Below are 12039 nucleotides of genomic sequence, written 5' to 3'. Positions count from 1 at the left end.
ACTGTTCCGGACAAGGTGAAACAGCTAGTCATGGTCAACATTATCGAGTCCCTTTAGAATCCTAAAAACAGCAGTTCCCCATTTTGTAATCTTCTACTTATCCGACCCCACATCGAAGCAGCTCTGGACATGTCCTCACCATCAGTTCCCCGTCGTGTGGTGTGACCTTTAAACCCAAACCTTCGGCCCACCTCAGAAGTGGACAGTCGGAGCGCGAATGAAGGAGGCTCGAGGGGAAGAGGCTCAGTTAGAACAGGTGGTCGCCTCATCAGCAACTGAGAAAGCCACAGTACAAGACAGCATGGCACCAGTCGATGAATCTGTTGTGCAACGTGTGCGATTGACCCACCTTGCTGTGTGCATAAACCACCGACCCTAGCAGTTTCCACGTGCCCCCTCGACGGTCCATTCTCACCATGCGGAGGATCTGCAGGAAGCGGAGGCTTCGGAGGGCTGATGTGGCAAATATGTTGCGCTGGGTCCCCGCGGCAATAACTGCGACGGAGGCGATTAGCACGATGATATCTGGAGAGGGAAAGGACAGCACGTCAACAACCACTGCATCTCCAGATTTCTCTCCAAGTTTCTCCTGCTCTCTGTCTCAAATCTCTTACATTGAATCTTTTCTCTATGTCCCCTCAATCTAGACCCTCAACCACTAGAAACAGTCTACCCCATCCTTTCATAATTTTCAACACCTCTATCAAATCACCCCTGAACCTCCTCTGTTCTAACAAAAACAGCCCCAATTCTTCAAGTCTTTCTTTGTATTCCCTCATACCCCGCAGCATCCTAGTGAGTCTGTGTTGTTCCCTCTCAATTGCCTCAATATCTTTCCCATGGTGTGGAGTCTAATACAGTACACAGTGCTCCAACTGTGGTCTTACTAAGGTTTGATGTAGATTCACCATTACACCTCAAATTTTATATTCTGTATCTCTTTTATGGAGTCAAGGCAAGTGGGTGGAGTTAAGATACAGACCCGCCATGATCTTATTGAATGGCGGAACAGGCTCGAGGGGCTGAATGGCCTCCTCCTGCTCCTATATTACCATCAAACCCAATATTCCATTGGGCTTCGCCCCACCATTGGTGGTTATGCCTTCAGCTGTCTAGACCCCCCACTCTGGAATTCCTTCCTAAACCTCTCTCCTTTAAGACTAACTCTTTGAACAAGCTTTAAATCACCCCTCCTAATATCTCCTTGTCTTGGTTTTTTTTCGATTATGGCTCTATGAAGCTCTTTGGGATGTTTCTATGTTTGTTCAGTGCCTTGCCCCGTGTGTGAGGCTGGACAGTCAGTGTGGGCAGGCTATGCAACCACAGAGGCTTCATAACCAAGTCTGAACTCCAGCTTCACTCGACCTGTCGGCACAACAGGAGTCACAGGTAGTGATCAGGAGGGCTGCCTGACTGATTGCCTTCCCCACCCCTACCCTCACCATTTGAGGGTGAGACCAGTCAATTCAGAACAAACTACCTGAGGCAGGATTTCATTCTGACCCCAGGCAAAATAATCTTTTCTAATTCCCTAGAGTACTTCAGAATTTAATAACGGATTTCATCAACTGGCAGTTTGAACAGTCCTCGTTTTCGATGTTTGAAGAAAAACGCTCACAATTACAATCAGGAGATGAATTGGAGCTAATTAATTCCCAGAGGTAGTGATTAATTTAGTATGCAACTTGAACTGATCTTTTCATTTGTCACACTGCATGGCAGAGTTCCTGAAGCTTTATCAGCAACCAAGTCAGGAAAGGGAAACACCTGTTCAATAATTTAAGGGTGAAGATGATTTATTGGTTAGAATGTTCAGTGCTGATATCAGGGCACCAGGGAAGAGAAGGAAGGATTTAGTATGGAAGGTGTTTCGACCCATCAAACCTTGTATTAAGCACAGTGGTAAACTCTCGGGTTTCATTAACTATTGGTGTCACCACTCCTGACCTGCAAGGGAAGTCAACCCAACACTGATACCAAGGAACAGGCATAGATATGTTAGGCCGAATGGCCTGATTCTATGCTGTAAATACTTTGTAAGGAGCCTTTCAATCACTAATGGGTGGGTTTCTGGCTCTTTAAAGGACTGGTTCCCCTGCCATGGTCTAGGGTTGGGGGAGGTGGGCTGGGACACAGACTCGGAACTGGGGTCGGGGGGGACACAGACTCGGAGTTGGGGTCGGGGGGGGTCACAGACTCGGAGCTGGGGTTGGGTGGACACAGACTCCGAGCTGGGGTTGGGGGGGGCACAGACTCGGAGCTGGGGTTCGGGGGGACACAGACTCGGAGCTGGGGTTGGGGGGACACAGACACCGAGCTGGGGTTCGGGGGGACACAGACTCGGAGCTGGGGTTGGGGGGGCACAGACCCAGAGCTGGGGTTGGAGGGGACACAGACTCGGAGCTGGGGTTGGGGGGACACAGACTCGGAGCTGGGGTTGGGGGGGGACAAACTCAGAGCTGGGGTTGGGTGGGACACAGACTCAGAGCTGGGATTGGGGGGGACACAGACTCGGAGCTGGGGTTGGGGGGACACAGACTCGGAGCTGGGGTTGGGGACACACAGACTCGGAGCTGGGGTTGGGGGGACACAGACTCCGAGCTGGGGTTGGGGGGACACAGACTCGGAGCTGGGGTTGTGGGGGGACAGACTCAGAGCTGGGGTTGGGGGACACACAGACTCAGAGCTGGGATTAGGGGGGACACAGACTCGGAGCTGGGATTGGGGGGACACAGACTCCGAGCTGGGGTTGGGGGGACACAGACTCCGAGCTGGGGTTGGGGGCGTCACAGACTCGGAGCTGGGGTTGGGGGGGACACAGACTCGGAACTGGGATTGCGGGGACACAGACTCGGAGCGGGGGTTGTGGGGGACACAGACTCAGAGCTGTGGTTGGGGGGGACACAGACTCGGAGCTGGGGTTGGGGGGACACAGACTCGGAGCTGGGGTTGGGGGGACACAGACTCTGAGCTGGGGTTGGGGGCGTCAGAGACTCGGAGCTGGGGTTGGGGGGACACAGACTTGGAGCTGGGGTTGGGGGGGACACAGACTCGGAGCTGGGGTTGGGAGGACACAGACTCCGAGCTGGGGTTGTGGGGGACACAGACCCCGAGCTGGGGTCGGGGGGGACACGGACTCCGAGCTGGGGTCGGGGGGTCACAGGCTCGGAGCTGGGGTTGGGGGGGGCGGGACACAGACTCGGAGCTGGGGTTGCGGGGGGGGGGGACACAGACTTGGTGCTGGGATTGGGGGGACACAGACTCGGAGCGGGGGTTGTGGGGGACACAGACTCCGAGCTGGGGTCGGGGGGGACACAGACTCCGAGCTGGGGTTGGGGGGGGCGTGACACAGACTCGGAGCTGGGGTTGCGGGGGGGGGACACAGACTCGGAGCTGGGGTTGGGGGGACACAGAGACGGAGCTGGGGTCAGGGGGACACACACACGGAGCCGGGGTTGGGGGACACAGACTCGGAGCTGGGGTTGGGGGGACACAGACTCGGAGCTGGGGTTGGGGGGACACAGACTCCGAGCTGGGGTTGGGGGCATCACAGACTCGGAGCTGGGGTTGGGGGGACACAGATTCCGAGCTGGGGTTAGGGGGGACACAGACTCCGAGCTGGGGTCGGGGGGCACACAGACTCGGAGCTGGGGTTGGGGGGGGTGGGACACAGACTCGGAGCTGGGGTTGCGGGGGGGGGACACAGACTCAGAGCTGGGGTTGCGGGGGGTGGGACACAGACTCGGAGCTGGGGTTGCGGGGGGGGGACACAGACTCAGAGCTGGGGTTGGGGGGGACACAGACACGGAGCTGGGGTCAGGGGGACACAGACACGGAGCCGGGGTTGGGGGACACAGACTCAGAGCTGGGGTTGGGGGGGACACAGACACGGAGCTGGGGTCAGGGGGACACAGACACGGAGCCGGGGTTGGGGGACACTGTAGGTGTTCACAAAATCCCCTCAGCCCCCGAAGATCGGGAAATATTAATCCACATCGTGGACGAAGACTTTGTGTGATTTTAAATTGTCTCTGGGTTGGACAATGTTTTAAAACATACCCAGAACCGCAAAAGGGCTGCGTTAAAAAGCTCGTAGGCTAGGCAGCACTTGGACACTGGAATCAAAGAACTTTGTGAAAATCGCACACTTTAAGATTGTACATTTTATTAAAAGATGTACTCTTGAGTTTGGACTGTTTAAAGTGCTCAGGGCATAAAAATGGCTGAACAGACCTCATGGAAACAGAATTTCAAAAGGACAGGCAAGCAGTTAGCATACGAATGGAGCCTGAGCTGTCAGTCACCCTGTGGTAGTGGGCGGGTCCGGTAACCTGCAAGCTGCTTGTTTGCACTGGGGAGTAGCCCGTTTGAATCTGCCAATCATAGGCAGTTCAGGAAGTTAGATAATCGATTTGTTTACAGAAACTGCTACTTTGTGTACACAAGGAAGTAACCACTTGAGGCTGCAGTCTCAGTTGACCACAGAACAATGACTTTCTGTTTACAATACCTTCAAGGCTATTTACTCAAGCAATCAAGGAAATAGCTTTATTCGATGGCCCATCACAGGCGACCACGAAGGGACTGGAGGCAGTTTTTGATATGATAAGTGGTCTGGATCTGGAGAAAGCATCAGCTCTTGCTTTTCTTGCTTTCAGTCTGTGGGTAGCCCTGCAGAAGTTAGCGGCAGCGTGTAAGCTGACCTATTATGGTATAGGTGGCTGGGTTAAGAAGGGTGAGATGAGGGTGCAGGAGGAGGTTACAGAGGACAAGAATCAGGAGTCAGAGTTTGAAAAATGCCAGGCAGAGGTAGAACGCCTCATAAGAGAGGTGAATGAGGCCAGAGATAGTGGGATGAGGGTGCGGGAAGAAAATGCACGCCTCACACTAGAGGTCACGAAATGCCAGGCAGAGATAGAGTGCCTTGTGCAGGAAGTCACAGAGACTAGGGACAGTGAGATGAGGCTACAGGAGGAAAACGCACACCTCACCCGAGAAGCTAGTGAGGGCAAAAGCCACGTGAGGCACAAGATAGAGTTCCTAAAGTGCCAAATTACAGAAGCAAAGAGTAACGAGATGAGACTGCGGGAAGAGAATGCCCGCCTCACCTCAGAAGTAACAGAGCAGGAGGAAATGGTTAGGGAGGTAAAGGCAGCTTATAAGCTGGCCTGTGACCAATGGTTTAGTGGAGCAGATCATACCCCATGTAATAGAAAGATAGAGGGCTAGAAATTCAGTAGGCTTTGCGCCCAGTTTTCGCCCAAAGAGGGCTTTTGCGCCACTTGCTGAGATTGCGCCGATATTCAGCGCTGCGGTAATGGCGGCGTTAGCCAGTAGCGCTGCGCCGCCACCGATGACGTCATCGGTGTGCGCAGTGCCCCGCTACCGCCCCGCTACCGGCCCGACCGCCATATTTAGTTGCGGCCGCCTCTTCCGCAGCGGCCGCAAACAGCGATCTGAAAACGGGGCCGTCCTGCAGCCTTAGTGGGGCGAGTTAAGGCGGAGGTGCGGCCGGCCGCTTTTTCGGCGGCCGCCTGCCCGCACCTCCTTCCCCGGCCCCGGCCTCCTCCACCCCCCCCCCGCGGCATTGCCGGCTGTTTTCCGGGAGCCCGGCACTTCTCCGTGGTGCCGGGCTCATTTGCCGGCACTAGCGAGCGGCGATCTCGCTGTTGCAGGCACCTCCCCCTTAAGAGAGGGAGGAAGGCCTGCAGTACCGCAGCCTGCCGCTCCGCAGCGGGTGGCGCTGCGGCACCTAGCGCGCCGAAATTCAGTTTCAGCGCCCCAAGCGGGGGCGGCCACACCCTTGAATAGCGGCCGGCTTCGACTTGGGGTGCTGAAACTGAATTTCCGGCGGGCGCAAGTGGCTCCGCGCGCAGCGGTAACTTCTGGGCGCAAGCGAGCTGGCGGGCCCAAACTGAATTTTTAGGCCAGAGAGTTTGGGTGTGGAGTTATTAAAGACTAAAGGGATGGTATGTCTCATAAGTCCGAAGGGAAGTCCGTTGGACAGTACCAGCAGCCCAAATCAAACTGCCCCACAGGCAGCACCCAGAACAGAGCTGGCTAGGGAATTAGAGTTCCCAAGACCGCAGCCCACAGCTCCGAGTTTTGAGGAGCTCTGGCAGCAAGAAGGGGTGGACAATGGGGTGGTAGGAGAACGCCAGCAGGTCCTGCTAGGCAGGCGGGGACCAGGACAAGTGTACCCCCTCCGACAACGGAGGTACGGTCCGCCCGTGAACGATAATGACCCAGGGGCTGTTCAGCATACCTATCTGGTACCCTATGATACCCAACAGCTCAGAGGCCTGGTGAAACATATTCCCCTGCTCTCCGAAAAGGGAGACCCCTCAATGCACTTCCAAGGGATAGAACAGGCAGCCTGTGTTAACGGCTGTGATGACGAAGAGAAAGCCAAAATGTTGCTTTTCTCTGTAGATAGTAAGCTCTATCAGACCCTTTCAGATGAGGCTAAGAGAGGGCAGAAGGGTTTTGAGGACCTAAAGGAGGAAATACTGGAAGCCATGGGTGCGAACGACGGCAGTCCGTTCGATCGCATAGGGAAAACACTGCAGAAGGAAGGGGAGACCCCACAGGCATTTGTAGACAGGCTGTGGCCAGTCTACAACAGAGCATGTACAGGGGGACAAGATAGGGCACACCTGAACCAGCGGCGGCGGACCCAATGGCTTTGTTGCCTGGTGTCCAATTGCCTGCCCCAGATAAAAGCAAAGGCTGATACTTGGTTTGACCACCGAGACTCCCTAGCAACCGAAGAGACTGTAATCCGGCAGCTCACGGTAGCATATAGGAACGGTAGGAATAGTGGGACCCCCCAGCAAAAGGGTAAGGTCCACGAGGTTAAACCTGGGGCTCAATACAAGAAAGAGTGGCACCAGGAGGGGAGCCGTCCCTCCCAGAACAAGGTCACTTGTTACAGGTGCGGGGAGGATGGCCACTGGCACAGGGATTGTAAAAAGCCTGGGAGAGACGATAAAGCCAGGACCCCCGCAGCCCCAACTCAGAAGGCAGAGATAGAAACTCCTCCCGATACAGTCGAGTCCGTCATGGAGTCGATAAAATCTTTCCTCAGGGCCAATCAGGGAAAGGTAGCAGCCATCAGTGGTGCTGCAGCCCCCTCGCCCACCTCTGCCTCCCCACAATGACTGGAGCCCGCGTAGCCTGTCCGTCTGTGTAATCTCCGGTACGATGAATGGAAGAGACCGCTCGTACAGATGGAGGTAGAGAAGGTTACAGGGACTTATCTATTGGATACGGGGGCATCATGCACCGTGATCCATATGGATAATCCCACTACCTCACCTCTGTCTAACGGGGTTCCATACATACTATCAGGATTCACCGGTCAGGAGCAGGCGGGGGTATACTCCAGACCCCTCAAACGAATTTATGGGCAGGCAGCAGACAGCACGGGGAAGCAGCATCGGAATAACCGGCTGCTGCTCGAGCCTAGCAAGAGCCACCAGTGGGAGATAGGAGACCTAGTGATGGTAAGAAACTATGCCCGGTGGGAAGTTTAGAGCCACTCTACATGGGACCCTATAGTATAGTTGATAGGGCCAGCCCCATGGTCTATGCAGTAAAACTACCCCGGTGCACAATGTGGTTCCACGCCAACCAATGTAAATTGTATAAATCTGACCATACAAGTTCAAGTTCACAGGCTGTAAAGACAGGCGCTGTGGCTTGTTTCAAGGGAAAAGTTGTCCGGCCCACCAATTGGGACACTTCCACGCCCCAGTGGGACCTAAGTTTTGGCAAAAGTTTAAATTTGAACCAGTTATTTAGTACAGAAACAGAGAAACCACAGCCTGAGAGTAGAAATCTGCAGGCTGCTGCGAGTTCATTCACAGAAAATCGCTTGGGGGGGGCTCCAGGGAGGAGCAGCCCTTTGAAGAGACTGCCCGCGCATGCGTAGTCGCTGGTCTGGAGACAGGAATTCCCCAGCCTTTTGAATGGCCTGTTTGCGCAGGCGCGGTTCCCCGGCCCGTGACCACAGCGGCTCCTCTTCAGTTTTCCTGCGCAGGCGCAGTCGTCTGTTTGAATACAGAGGTTTCACAGCCTCTGCCGTGGGACTCCGGGGAGGAGGTTCACACAGGCGCAGTCACCTGTTCAAAGGGACAAGCTTCCCAGCCCGCTTCTAGAGTGGTTCCCCCTATGGTGTGGGACTCTGGGGAGGAAGGGATAGCAACTCCTCTTGCAGGGGACATATGGAAGGAGCCGGTACCAGGTTTTGGACCTGCAGAGGAAGATTTTCAGCCAACAGCAGTGGGTGGTGAGGGGATACCTGCCCCCAGTCCAGGAGTGGGTAGGGAAAAGGAGACAAACCCGGATTACTGGCAGCCTGCCAGATATATTAAACAGTGCGGGCAGTTTGCATCAGGGGGAGAAGGTTCCCAGCCAGCTAGGGCTGTAACCCAGGCTCAGGTTCCGTCAGCCAAAGTTTCCCCCACAGAGATGCCCCTCAGAAGGTCTCAGCGGGTCCGCAAGCCCAAGATAAGATGGTCACCAGAGTACCCGCCACAAAGAGCAATCTCCCGAGCCCGGGAGGAAACAGATCACAGAGGTCCCCAACTAGCAGCCATAAGCTTCCAGGGACCAGAAGCAGGAGGCAGTCCAGCTTCGCTGCAGGCAGCAGTAATCTGCGACAGTGACACCAGAGATTAGCCTGGCCGTCCGGAGACGGGCGGCATTTGTATTATAGCTTTGTGTTAAGTTACCAATGTTTATAGCTTGCTTTTAAGGTGTTTAAATTTTAAGTTTAGAATGTAACTAGTAGTTTTGAGTTTAAGTTTAAAGTTTAAGTTTATAAGTGTGCCAAATGCTTGTATTTTGGTCCGAGGTCGAGGGACCCGACCATGTCTCCACCTAAGGCAACAGGTCAGTGAGAGACCTGGCTGCATGTCCTTTTAAGTTCTTTTGCAGGAGAGCGGACAAAGGAGCAGCCCTGTTCGCCCAGCCCGAGCTGGGCATCGAATGTATACAGAATGTTGGGGATCACCTCGCCACTGGACAAATCCAGGAGGAGACCCCGCAGCGACCTTCGGGAGAAACCGGACAGGGTCCGGAGGAACCTGCCTACTCATCCTACACGGAAGAGATGGCCCTAGCTGCAACCCAGCACTATCCTGACCGAATTTCACTTGCGGGAGACCTCGCTATTGAGGAGTCATGGTGGGGAAGTGCAGGTGCCTTGTCAGATAGGGACGCGTTCCCCGGGAATGGGTGGTGATGGCCCGGGAAAAATTGTAAAGGGGAGGGGGAGACTCAAGAGTCACGTGGGTGCGTTCGGGGAAGGGAGGAACTCACCCGGGGCCCACGGGCTAAGTTAGAGTGTAAGTGTGGCTGGGAAGGATGAGTGGGTGGCCGGATCTGGGATCCAAGTTTGAGTGTGGGGACAGTGAGAGCCGCCACACAGGCACCCATCATTTTCTGCAACCAGTCGAGGGAAGACGGGAGGGGGAGGGACTGGGAGTCGCGATCCCATACTCCCCAGTCTCGGTCTGTGAAACATGAGGGGTACCCTGCCTCCACAAAGGGACAAGGGAACGGCTCGGGGCTGGCGGATCAGACTGTTCTGTAAAATCCATTCTGTATGTTTTAAAAGTTTAAGATCATTAAAGGGGGGGGGGGGTGGTGGTAGGAACATTTACTGCCCGGGTGGGAGGAGCAATACCCACTCGAATTTCGCGACCCATCATTGGCATGTGATGGTTGGGGTTTATTTCAGCATTTTGTTTCAAATGTTTCAGCATTTTGTTTCAAATGTTTAATGAAGATTTTTGTATTTTGTTTACAGTTCCAAGCGGTGCAGAGGCATAGGACCCTCTCTGTGCTTGGGATCATTTTGATTACATTGTATAACCAAGATTGCAAAATTTTGTAATATGTTATAATGTAACAAGTGGTGCAGGGGAACGAGACCCCTATTGTAACATTTTGTAATTAATGTATCTGTAGTTGCCTACCATACCACGGTTTTTCTCGGATTTGAGGGGAGTAGATGGGTCGGGGGATCAGTGGTAGGTAGCTATAGGTAAATACAGGGGATGATTGTTTGTGGGGGGTCAGAAAATTTTGCTCACTTCTTCAAGAGGATACTATAAGCAAGTTGGAAGTATCCAAGGGGGGAATGTAGGGGTTTGCAAAATCCCCTCAGCCCCCGAAGATCAGGAAATATTAATCCACATTGTGGACGAAGACTTTGTGTGATTTTAAATTGTCTCTGGGTTGGTCAATGTTTTAAAACATACCCAGAACCACAAAAGGGCTGCGTTAAAAAGCTTGTAGGCTAGGCAGCACTTGGACACTAGAATCAAAGGACTTTGTGAAAATCGCACACTTTAAGATTGTACATTTTATTAAAAGATGTACTCTTTAGTTTGGACTGTTTAAATTACTCAGGGCATAAAAATGGCTGAACAGACCTCATGGAAACAGAATTTCAAAAGGACAGGCAGGTGGTTAGCATATGAATGGAGCCCAAGCTGTCAGTCACCCTGTGGTAGTGGGCAGGTCCGGTAACCTGCAAGCTGCTTGTTTACACTGGGGAGTAGCCCGTTTGAATCTGCCAATCAAAGGCAGTTCCGGAAGTTTCCTCCCTGCAGAGATAATCGATTTGTTTACAGAAACTGCTACAAGGATGTTTGCACAAGGGATTAAACCACTTGATTGCGGTTTCGAGTGACCACAAAACAATGGGTTTCTGTTTACACTGCTCCCAAGCTGTTTACATAGTAATACAACTCCATTCAAAACCCATCAGGATGAATGAAGACTCATCAAAACTGCAGCTTTACATTCAAAGCTCAGCACAGAAGAGACATTTGGACTGAGGAAAGGAACAGTTTAAAATTGAATAGGTTTGGATGAATCACCCATTACTGGACAATGGGGACAGTTGGATCCCTTCTGTTTTATCCCAGAAACCTCCGGATGTGGGCGGGAACATTTAGGCTCCAAAATTGGGGTATAAGAGATAGCTTCCCAGAAGCATCTCTCTCTCTCTGGCCTTGCCTCCATGTGCCTCTACAGTGTGGGAGTCTGTCTGAAGAAGTAAACATACCAGCAGTTTACTTTTAAAACACTGGGGTGTTTCTTTACTTCGGGGCAGTGAAGATTTTCACAGAATCACAGAATCACAGAATCTACAGTGCAGATAGAGGCCATTTCGGCCCATCGAGCCTGCACCGACACATATCCCACCCTATCCCGTAACCCCACGTATTTAATCCCCTAACACTAAGGGTCAATTTATCAAAGCCAAATCAACCTAACCTGCACATCTTTGGACTGTGGGAGGAAACCGGAGCACCTGGAGGAAACCCACGCAGACACAGGGAGAATGTGCAAACTCCACACAGACAGTCGCCCGAGGCCAGATTTGAACCCGGGTCCCTGGTGCTGTGAGGCAATAGTGCTAACCACTATGCCACCGTGCATTTTGTAGGGCACGGAGCTGGCATTGCAGTGGTGAGCATATATTTTCCTGGCCTTCCACAAGGCAACTTAGGATAGGCATAAGGGTGGGAGTAAAGTGGGAATTTCTTTAGAATTGCGATTTTAGTCGTTTTCCCTCATTGTGTCCGTTTTTCCTTCCCCTGTTAAGCAATTTTACCGTGATAACTTTGATCGTGTGGTGTAGTTTCTTTAGTTTTAATAAAATTTGACTTTCTTGCGTCCAGACCATTTGTCCGTTTTTAATATATCATTAATTATAAGTTCCTCCAGTCAGAACTGGAAGGAGGGTTTAGCGATTCGAAACCGCTGATCGGAATTGGTCACAGTGCAGTGGCAAAAGGCTGCCTGACCAGGTAAATTACCGTAAACCAGGTAAAGGATGCCACCCTACAACACAGATTCCGAGCTGGGGTTGGGGGGGACACAGATTCCAAGCTGGGGTTGGGGGGGACACAGATTCCGAGCTGGGGTTGGGGGGACACAGATACTGAGCTGGGGTTGGGGGGACACAGACTCAGAGCTGGGGTTGGGGGGACACAGACTCAGAGCTGGAGTTGGGGGGGA

The sequence above is a fragment of the Somniosus microcephalus genome, chromosome 9 (genome assembly GCF_052327205.1).
Source record: "Somniosus microcephalus isolate GS21.2 chromosome 9, FLI_Smic_1.0, whole genome shotgun sequence".
Lineage (NCBI taxonomy): Eukaryota > Metazoa > Chordata > Chondrichthyes > Squaliformes > Somniosidae > Somniosus > Somniosus microcephalus.
The sequence above is the reverse complement of the archived record's forward strand: the minus strand, read 5'-3'. Positions refer to the sequence as shown.